This window comes from Pollicipes pollicipes, unplaced genomic scaffold (genome assembly GCF_011947565.3).
Source record: "Pollicipes pollicipes isolate AB1234 unplaced genomic scaffold, Ppol_2.1 Scaffold_6686;HRSCAF=7923_pilon_pilon_pilon, whole genome shotgun sequence".
Classification (NCBI taxonomy): Eukaryota; Metazoa; Arthropoda; class Thecostraca; order Pollicipedomorpha; family Pollicipedidae; genus Pollicipes; species Pollicipes pollicipes.
In genome coordinates, this window is record NW_023596921.1 from 26143011 (window position 1) to 26150838 (window position 7828).

At 55.2% G+C, this 7828-nt stretch overlaps 1 long non-coding RNA gene across 1 annotated transcript; it reads right to left on the reverse strand.

Moving 5' to 3' along the window:
• Positions 1-4501: 4501 nt before the first annotated feature.
• Positions 4502-7136, reverse strand: LOC119108590 (uncharacterized). The gene is made up of 3 exons (XR_005095314.1): positions 7091-7136; positions 5940-6091; positions 4502-4627 (listed from the first exon to the last, which is right to left on the reverse strand). It is a non-coding gene; the product is annotated as an uncharacterized LOC119108590 (long non-coding RNA).
• Positions 7137-7828: the final 692 nt, after the last annotated feature.

Sequence of the window (7828 nt, forward strand, 5' to 3'; positions counted from 1 at the left end):
GCAAGTGAAGACCACAATGTCACATCCCGCCACATCACGTCACATCAGTCACGCCACGTCACATCCGCCGGCGTGTACTTGCCGTCCTGTCGGGTGACGCAGAAGACGGGGGCGCTGAACACGCCCGCACCGACACCCGTCACCGCCGCCACATGCAGGGAGTAGTTGCTGTATGGCCGCAGGCCCTGGACGCTCGTCGTCGGCTCGGTCACATCCGTCACCGAGAACAGCAGCTGGCCTGCGCACGGGAGGACGCGTCACGATCAGCGCGACACTGGATCAGCAGCAGCGAACGGCGGCAGAAACGGCAGCGGGTGCCAGTCGCAGGGCCCTGGCCCCGCAACTCACTGTACCGACGTTGCAGCATACGCGGACCAGTCGTGCTTACGTGCAGAACGCAGCTCCAAATCACCTTGATGCTTGACGTTATGCCTATGCCACTAACCGAAAATAAATGCCCAAAATACAGCGTATCCCCTTCAGTCACACCTCTGACCCTTACCCAGTGATCACCCCTGCTCCACGAGACACCAGCATGGCTCGTTGCCCGATGACTTGCTGATGCTCGGCACTCACCGTTCACCTCCTCGAGCGCCTCCGTCTTGACCTGGTAGCCGCGCAGGTTGCCGTTGAGTGCCTCAGCCGGCGGCGGCGTCCAGCCCAGCCGCACATGGCGCGGTCCGGAGCCAACGCACCGGAGCCGACGCGGCGGCGACGACGGCACGTCTTCGAGCGTGCGCACGAACGCCGGCGTCGACGCCGGCCCCGAGCCGCGCGCGTTGTGCGCCGCCACGCGCACATCGTACAGCGAGAAGGGGCGCAGGCTGGCCAGGGTGGCCGCCAGACCGGTGACGTTCACAGAGCGCGGCGACTCCCGATCCGAGGAGGAGGCGTTGGCTCTGGAACGGGACGTGGTGGCTGTGCTTCCGCGCGTCGAGTCCGTGCTGCGGGATATCGAGTGGCCGCGGTGGTTGGAGTTATCAGGAGTCGTGACGACGGGGCGGTTGAGTTAGCTCAGGAGTGGGCGAGGATGCCCGACACTCTCATTCCCAAATTTAGGAGTGTTTCTCTAGCGGCAGACTTGGTAGCTCATGTTTGTCGTCAGATAGACTGCTGAGTTACTGAGTTACTCGAGAAGCATCACATCGAGCAATAACCCATGCACCGAGCGCGATCCACACGCCCATTCTAGAATGCAAATGGTGCATTTCATTCTGGAATATTTCAGTTGGGCTGCACTGCTGCCAGCGGCTCCAACTTACCGCCTTACATCATCCACACAAATCGTCCACTGATGACCTTGAAGAGCTCCCGAACCGGCGAACGACACTGAGATGACAACAGCGAGAGCCAAGCAACTGGCGAACTTAAAAGCGGAGACGGGATATAATACAACGGGGAAACAGCGTAAGTCAGCGTCTGGCCAGTTAAGACTGCGGTGCCCGTAATTTCATCTCAGATCAACAAGATGGATATTTTCCAGTATTGTTCAAAGATCAGCCACTAAACCAATTTTGTTAAGGGGAGACTTCCGATTTGTAGATAGTTAACGGCCTTTTAGTATTCTGCCATTTATGAAAAAAACAGAAACTCCTTCACTCATCAATAGTTCTTTCTATCATGTACCTAACTGAGTTGCCTAAATTCAACAATGACACAACTAGTCATGACACCATATGCAGATGACACTACGGTTATTATCATGAATGCAAGCATTGCAGAACCCCAGGGAAATACTTATGCAATTTTCATCCTATTCATTTCATGGCTCCAAAGCCAACCCTGTTTTACTCGATGTGTCCAGAGCATTTAGGAAGTACCACCTTACTTTTCCTCATCTCCTATTACAAGTACACATTAATAACTACCCTATTGAAGAGACAAAAATGACGCAAAATACCTTAGTGTATTTATCGAAAAATCGTTCAACTTAACGCCACATTAGTCACATTACCAATACATCCAGGAGACATATTGCAGTAGGTGGTAGGATGATATGCTTCATTGAAAACACAATCACACGCTTGCTAAATAACATTTTGGTTATACTTAACTGTACCTTACTTGAATGACCCCTGATTAATTTGCGGCGTTAACTATGCTTGTCAACCAAACACAGATCATTCCAGATTTAGAGACGACCCTTTTTCATCTAGATCACACATTTTCAGAAACATAAATTATATGACATTGACCAAATCCTGCCTTGACTTTAAGCTGTGGAAAAACAAAATTCCTTGCTTACCAGGAATTACTTACATTATCTCAGGATAAAAAGGCATACAGAATATAACCCACAAACTTGCGTCAATACACATGGACTCAAACAACATACATAAAACTAGTGAAATAATTAGTGGAATTTCTTACCGAGTTAGATTGTAACTCGCATCGTATCTAAACTATTCCATGCTCCATGATCACCGCTGATCTCTAAGTACTTATGCACGAGTGCAGTGCCCTCCACAATGGCGCTGACTTTGAGAGTTCACTCGGCAACAAGCTTTGCTTAGCTGAGTAGGCTCCTTGAAGATCCAGCTTTGCATGAAGTTGACCAGATAAGTGGCCATCTAAATGGTGTGATCCATGACTCCTTCTAACACTGGATGAATGCAAGGGATTGTTTTTGGGTGGTTCTTCGCGCCGCCATTGCCCGACTTATACCACATGCCTACTGCACAACACTGATCCTGCCGTCTCTACGTCACCTCTTCGTTTGCTTCTTTTAGTTGCTTTCATTTCTCAGCTTGGAGTACCGCAACATCATTTCATGTATTCCAGTACTGATGTCGGTTTATTGCGTCCCTGGGACAGTGGTAAGGACACTGCCGGTTACCTGTTTTTGCGCAACGGCTTAAAAAATTATCGCCCATGCTTTTTATTGTTAGCTGACGCATACAGGCCGATGCCCCCACTGCTCTCACCAACGCAACATCCTCACTTCCGGAACCACTGGCCTGCGATAGATGGCGTTAACCCATCCAATGTTTTGTCTGTGACCCCAGTATGCTCACTGTCGTGACCACTAACTGCTGCCGGATACGAGGCCCCGACATCGTCACCGGCACTGACCTGCGGTAGGTGACCCGGTAGCCCACCAGTCGGCCGTGGTGGGCCTGGACCGGCGGCGGCCGCCAGGTGACCTTGACCTGGGTCGCGGTCAGAGGCACCAGGCTGAGCCCGGTCGGCGGCAGGGATGGCGCCGCCTGGTCGGTGCGCACCTGCACCACGCGGCCGGGCGGCCCCGCCCCCAGCGAGGTCACGGCCAGCGCCCGGAGCACGTAGGGCGTGTCGGGCCGCAGCCCGGCCAGCTGGTGACGCCGCGACGTCAGCGCCGCCGACGCCACCGACGCCCAACCCTCTGCTGAGCAAGGGGACGTCGGGTCACATCAGGTCAGGTCTGGTTCGTTAGGTCTGCCTCTGTCGGCAGCGGCGCGGCGTCAGGTTCAGTCAGGCTCCTCAGGCGTCTGCCGGACATGGCATCAGATCGGAGCTGATCATGTGCGTCCGGTCTCCCAGGCCACTGACGGTAGTGACGGTAGGTCAAAACAGATCCTGTGACGTCAGGTCTTCCAGTCGCCCACCTGACAGATCAACGGGCCCAGTCACAACACACAGCGGCCCAGAGTCTGCTATCATGCACCTCACCCGAGCACGCCACTAACGACCAGGTGGCCCAGCCCTTCCGTCCGTCCGCTCAGGTCAGTCTCCAACCCCAGCGCCTCGGGGCTGGGTCCAGTCAGGCCACGTCTGCCCTCGGCCAGGTCGCGTCTCCGGCCGACGGCGACGCACCGGGACGTCACCCAGACGGTCTGCCCTCGGCCAGGTCGTGTCTCCGGCCGCCGGCGGCGCACCGGGACGTCGCCCAGACGGTCCGCCCTCGGCCAGGTCGCGTCTCCGGCCGCCGGAGGCGCACTGGGACGTCACCCAGACGGTCTGCCCTCGGCCAGGTCGTGTCTCCGGCCGCCGGCGGCGTACCGGGATGTCACCCAGACGGTCTGCCCTCGGCCAGGTCGTGTCTCCGGCCGCCGGAGGCGCACTGGGACGTCACCCAGACGGTCTGCCCTGCGCCAGGTCGTGTCTCCGGCCGCCGGCGGCACACAGGGACGTCACCCAGACGGCTGACCGTGCGGCGCCAGATGGCTCAGCCCGCACAAATCCCACGAGATATTGGGCACCAAGCGGAATGAATGGCGCAGCGACGTGACCTGAGACGGTGGCCCGGGCTGACCCGTGGAGGGTGGCCCGTGGAGGCGACGGCGCGAGCTCCACAGGGCGGCTCCGGATGGACGGCATCACGTGTGTGTGTCACACGCGGCGCGGCTGCATGGCGCGAAACGTCAGAGATCAGCAGCGGCGTTCGAGCAACACTTTGGGAGACACTCATGTGACATTTACGGGTTCTTTCCGTCGGGCGCGAGGTACTTGTTCCTACGAACTTCTGTGGCTGCGGCTGAGGTGAGTATGAAATGGTGCGAGAGAGCGGGGTGCCCACCAGTTAGCTCCTTGTACTCCAGCCGGTATCCGGACAAGTGTCGGCTGACTTTGGCTGGGGGATTCCACTCCACCGTGACGGAACGGCTGTGGACCTCCACCACCTGCAGTCCACTGGGCGGTAGCGGCGTTTCTGCGGACAGCACATCAGTTCAGGTCGGGTCAGATCAGATAAGATTCTACCACGACCAAGGCCAACCGAGCGATAGTGGTGCCTCTGTGGACACGTCAGGTCAGGTCAGTACAGGACCTACAGATCAGTGGGCGGCGGTGGTGGTTCTTTGGACAGGTCAGGTCAGGCCGGGCCGTAACCTACAGTTGACTGGCTAGCAGTGATGTGATCGTGAGCGTAGTGCCAGGTCAGGCAAGGTCAGGGCGCAAATGTGGTCGGCTGGGCGGTGGCGGTGTCTGGGCGGTCACGTCAGGTCAACACACGGTCGACTGAGCGGTAAAGGTAGCTGTGGGGAGAAGACCAGGCCAAGTCAAGGCAACACTTGTGGTGGACATGGTGGCAACCGTGAGTCCGTGGACAACAGAAGAGGTCCGGGATCCGTTCTTCATTGGTAAACGAAGCCCATCCACTACTTGTCTGGTGAGACCAATCCACCGATCACATGACGTAGCTCCCTAAATAACCCGTGGCGTCACTATCAAACCCATCTCTTATTTCACCTGAACGCGAAGTGCGATAACTGGCGGTTGTATGCATAGCAATGCCTAGCAACCCGTTGTTGACGGCCGTTTATGGCGGGCGACAAGTAAGCAGCCCTCGACTAAACGTGAATGGCTGCATCGACGATGGTGTTTTTGACCACATGACTTGTACATACTGCCTGCAATCGATGATATCCAGGTGCCATTGCTGCGTACTACATGTCTGCAAGGGCTGAATCGGGCAGTTTTGCTTCCTCCTCATATTTGGACTTACGCGTTCTTCAAATCCGCGTATGACGCACTTCCCCCGTGACGCCACATGTTACATCAGTTGGCGGAGCTCCGCTATGAAGAACCGGGCCTTTCGCAAGAAATTCGCTTGCAGGCCCTAGGGTTGATGAGATGGAGAACCAAAATTGAAAACACAAATAGAAAAGATGCAACTCTTCCTACATCTACAAATTTGTACGCCTGCAACTAAGAATCGGGTCCGTTTCCAAAACTACATGTTATACGTGTTTATATTTACCTTGAGAAGAGACTCATACGCCTATTGTCGATGATGCAAAGGTATAGAATGACAGATCAATAACCCAACTCCTAATGAAATAATAGAGCGGAGCACTCCAAACTCCGCAACGTAATCACATCATAAGCGGGCTAATCACGCAGTGGATAGGTAGCATAATTCGTCACAGGCACCGTTGGTGTTTGCTAGTGCCGTGCAATCGAGTGGGGCCACGCCGCAACCAGCGAATAGAGAGTGCAGGAGCTACAGCTAGCCCGCTTACCTTCGATCTCCAGACGGATGGTAAGCCGTGCACTGCCGCGCGCATTGGTCGCCTGGCAACCGAAAAGGCCGGAGTCCGGTGGCACCGCTTCCAGAAGCCGTAGACTAGACCGGGAAACGTTTTCGGCACTGGTCCAATGACGGACCAGGAGCCTGCCGAACAGATCTCGCGTCGTCTCTTGAGGTGGGGTCCACAGTGCACGCGCATTGGCACATTTTTCCGCTTGGAGGCATCAGGCAACTCCGAGAAAATCCGCACATCATCCGCACAATCACATCTCATCAATCGCGTCAATCCGCACACGACACATCTGCCGTTGCAATGCAAGCTTTTCTTATCTCTTCGGAAGGAATTCCTCCAGCAAACTTTTAACTGAAGTTAACCGACTGGGAGATTTTGGTCATGAGCAGCACGGCGCCCAGTGGGCTGAAACATGGCGTGGGAGCATCCAGAAACAGCTAAATGAGGAAAAGTGCTGCCACTAGCTAGCCTCAACACGAGCCTCATTCATGAGCTCCTGTCGAAATCACGCAAAGGAAGTGAGCAATAATGCATGACAGTGAAAACGTCAGCAAAAGAAAGCAACAACGTTATCCTTTGTCGTTGGTTGATCGGCTTCCGCGAAGCTTGTTAATGATCAGATTTACCCGGAGTGCCTGGCGGATGAGCTGAAACGGACCATCCATTCGACGGGGAACTGGCTACATCCAAACTGATTCCACCCTCACAATCTGACGGAACGGACATCTTTTACCACCGAAGAGCGTCATCAGCGAGCATCTTCCATTAAGGCCTGCAGCGCTGGTCACGTGAAACGATGTAGGCAGCACGAAATGAACCGATCTACCAAGAACAGGGGTGTCGTCAACTGGGAGGGAGCGAGAGAACAATGACCATGCGCGTTACGTGCCCTCTCCTCAGCGTGATAACGGTGCCGATCAGATTGCTGCAAACGTGTCAGTCCCAAAATATCAGTTTGCGCCACTCCCCAAAGCATCAGCTTGCCCCCACCACTCGCGAGATCAATGGCTGCTATCCAAGCTCTCTAGGTCGGCGAAGCATCACGTCTGTTTCTCGTACGTGTAAGGACGCGAGATGACCATGCAGCACCGCCAGCCACGCAACCCAAGCTCAGATGAGCCCTAACGCACCTGACGCTATCCTCCAGCGGTCGGTCGTCCCGCAGCCAGCGCAGCGTTACGGGCCCGTCTCCCGCGGGGTCGCACAGCAGCGTCACGTTCTGGCCCTCCCGCACCCGCACGTCACGTGACGGCTCACGGAACGAGGGCGACGCTGCGGGACACGGATCGCCGTCAGTCATGGGATCTAGCGGTGTGCACACGCCTGTCTCCGGACACGAATCGCCGTCAGTCATGGGATCTAGCGGTGTGCACACGTCTCTGCCTCCGGACACGGATCGCCGTCAGTCATGGGATCTAACGGTGTGCACACGTCTGCCTCCGGACACCACTATGGATCACGTGAAAACCAGAAGGCCAGGACCATAAGGCAAGGCCTCATACTCCGAAGGATCCTTCGAAGAAATTATGGAAAATATTCCGAATCTCAGGGTATTCTTTAAAGAGAGTGTTCCGCTTTTGCATGACGTTTGAACTGAAATAGCCATCCTGACGGCTATTCGGAGCAATTCGCAACCCTGCCTTTTTAAGGCCTAAACCTTCTAGTTCTAGAGGTATACGCCCGCGAAGATGTGCAGACTATTTCAGGCGACTATTTCAAGATCACCCAGGCACCCATAACAAAATATTAACGCCATTCAAATCTTCCATTGTATTATTCATGCAGTTACCAAGGCCCGATAAAAATACCATCGTGGAGTCGTTCACATCTGGCGTTCGTGAACGCAATTTCCAGACCAAGGTTATGCG